We start from the raw sequence: 3,462 nt of genomic DNA, 5'->3' as shown, positions 1-3,462 counted from the left end.
TGTGGCCTGGAATCAGATCTTGCTCTGTCAGCTACAACTGGGTAGGTAGCCTTAGGCAATTGACTTCATCTCCCTGAATCTTCTTTTCCTCACTTTTTTTTTTTAAAAAAAAAGATTTTATCTATTTATCTGAGAGAAAGATAGAGAGAACAAGCAAGAGGAGGGACAGAAGGAGAGGGAGAAGCCAATTCCCTGCCGAGCAGGGAGCCCTGCTGAGGACTCCATCCCAGGACCCTGGGATCAAGACCTGAGCCAAAGGCAGACGCTTAACTGACTGAGCCACCCAGGTGCCCTTCATCATCTTTAAAATAAATATAATACAATCTTTTTTTATAGAATTACACTGAAGGTTAACTAAGTTCATGTAACAGTTTCTAGCACATAGGAAGAGCTTAATATACCATTATTGTTCCAATCATTAACCGCTAGATAAGAATATTGGGCATTTCCCTCAAATTACCACTGGATGTCGCCACAGACTTGGCTAAAAGAGTGGCACAGTTGCCCAAGTGTACATGCCTCCAAGTCTGGAGCAAAAAGACCTTAGAGAGAAATTGAGGACAAAACCAGCAGGAACTGCTCAAGGTCATGAAAGCAGATCCAGGGTTTGAACCCACTGGTCCTGCTCCCTTAAGGATGGCAAACTCCTCACCAGGGCTCCCACAGTTCATCCTGCCCCTGGGATAACTGGTATGATCCACTTGAACCAATAGCTAACCATGAGTGTTAATTATGTGACAGGCACAACTGTACGCATTTACAACATGAACTCATTGAATTGGCAGAAACAACCATAAGGGATAGATTCTAATGTTTTCCTCATTTTATGGATGGGAAAAGTGAGGCTCAGGAAGGGTAAGTAAGTTGCTCAAGGACACACAACTAAAAAAAAATGCAGGGGGATTAAAACCCTGGCATTCTGGCTGCAGTCTGTGCTATCCCAGAGCCTACTTCTTTGGTCACTTTGGTAATCATGTGTCTTATCAAATTTTAAATCTTTTGGTAATACATGGCTTCTTTGATGATTTAATAAATCACTGTCGTTCTGTCACAAGTTACATTTCCCATATCTTGTCTTGCTAAAGAAATAATGTTGATTTTCAGAAAAAGTAATTGTCAAATGGAATGATGACATAGGAAGGTAGGTAGTGTGGTTTCACAAAACACTGCACTATAAATAACATAATCTTTTGCTTATTCTTTATCATTTAACCCCAAGTTTGCTATCCAGTGCCAACAGAATACCATGGACCCAGTTACCAGCTCAACTGGAGGCTTGGAGGACAAATGGGAAAGAAAAGAGCTTTGGCTAGGTCTTTCATCCATTTCCTCACTCCTTCACCCTTTCATTTATTCCACAGTGACTGCCTCCTCCTCCTCTTCCTCCTCCCTGTCAGGCCTGGTACTAGGCTCTGAAGCTAAGAAATGACCCCCACATTAGCTCTGCCCTCAAGGAGCTCACAGTCCAGTGAGAGTTAACAAGAAGTACGTACACACTGGCACTGCTCTATTGACCATCTCCCAAGACTCCTTAGACGGCATTTGTCTATTCTTCTCTCTATCCTCCATTCCTAGCATAGTGCCTAGCACACGTTAGGTACTCAATAAATGTTTGCTAAATGAATACAAAGTCTTCGTGGAGGAGGCGGCATTTGATCTGGGACTTTGACAACTAGAAATTTCTTTTTTTTTTTAATGTTTTATTTATTTATTCATGAGAGACACAGACTGAGAGAGAGAGAGAGAGAGAGAGAGAGGCAGAGACACAGACAGAGGGTGAAGCAGGCTCTATGCAGGGAGCCCGATGTGGGGCTCGATCCCAGGACTCCAGGATCACAACCTGGACCGAAGGCAGGCGCTAAACTGCTGAGCCACCCAGGGATCCCCTAGAAATTTCTTGACAGGTGAAAACAGAGAAGAGGAGACACCCACTCAAGAGGAAGAATGACAGGGTCATTTGAGAAAGATCATCCTGGCTTCTATGAAGAGGATGATGGCTTTGGCTGAGATGTGGAGCAAGGAGACTAGTGAGAGGCTGCTTCAAGGGTGAGTGGGTGGTAGTTTGGACCAAGGTTTTGGAGGTGGAGACAGAAAAGCCTGAAGCAGGATGCAGAAAAGATGGGCAAGACTTGGAGAGCATGAAGCAGGAGAGAGAAGTCACAAGTGAGTTTGGATGTCTGGTGGAACAAGGCAGGTTGGAGAGGTCTTGGCAGGAAGTTGAGGTCTGTTGAGCAAAATATTAGGGCAGAAAGACCTTCCAGGTCCCTCAAGTCAGACCCCGGTTTTGGTGTCATTTCTTTTTTTTTTTTTTTAATTTCTATTTATTTATGATAGTCACAGAGAGAGAGAGAGAGAGAGGCAGAGATATAGGCAGAGGGAGAACCAGGCTCCATGCACCGGGAGCCCGACGTGGAATTCGATCCCGGGTCTCCAGGATCGCGCCCTGGGCCAAAGGCAGGCACCAAACCGCTGCGCCACCCAGGGATCCCTTTGGTGTCATTTCTACCACCAGAACTGAGCTTGGAGAGGAGAGCAGTCCTGTGTGTACAGAGGAAGCAAGCCAGCTGGCCGGGAGCCAGCCCCATGTGAGTGAGAGCCCTGTCTTACCTTCTCCAGTTTTCTGGGGCCCCAGAATAAATGAATGGCAAGTGGGAAGAAGGTTGGCCACAGAGGCCTTGTCAATGCCCAGACCTGGCATCAAGGTTACTGGAAGGCAGAGTCTCTCCAAAAAAGTACCTTCTGATTCTTGCTCAACAGCACAAACCACTACCATGGATTGGCAGGATACCTCCCTCTATTATATCTTCTTTCTCTTGGGGTATAACATAACATACATAAAGTACATAAAATCCCCTAATCTTAAGGTATAGCTTGATGAATTTGTGCCAATGTAATCACCAAGCAGATTAAGATACAGACTTTTTCCAGCATCCCAGAAAATTCTCTCTTGTTCCTTTCCCACCTCTACTCCTCTCCCACCAACACAGGAAAGTACTATTTTGATTTCTATCACCACAGATAGAACTTTATATGTGAATGGAATCATACAATATGTACTGCTTTTGTGTCTGGATCCTTTTAGTACACATACTGTATGTGACATTAATCCACATATCACATATATCAGTTTATTATATTTTTATATGTATAACATAGTATTCCTTTGGATGAATGCGCCATAATTTATCAGTTCTCCTGTTGATGGACATTGAGCTATTTCTAGTTTAAGCTATAAATAAATCTGCTATGAAAATTCTTGCACGAGTCTTTTTGTGAACATAGGCACTCATTTCTCTCAGATTGAATACCTAGGAGTGGAAATTCTAGGTCACAGCTTAGGTGTATGTTCAGATTTCGTAGGAACTGCAGGTCTTCAGAAATGGCTGTATCCTCTTTCACCAGCTATATGCAAGAATTTCAGTTGCTTCACGTCCTTGCCTCCACTATGAGACTCTTCTTTTC

This window comes from Canis lupus, chromosome 24 (assembly GCF_011100685.1).
Source record: "Canis lupus familiaris isolate Mischka breed German Shepherd chromosome 24, alternate assembly UU_Cfam_GSD_1.0, whole genome shotgun sequence".
Classification (NCBI taxonomy): Eukaryota; Metazoa; Chordata; class Mammalia; order Carnivora; family Canidae; genus Canis; species Canis lupus.
Note: the sequence above shows the minus strand (reverse complement) of the source record.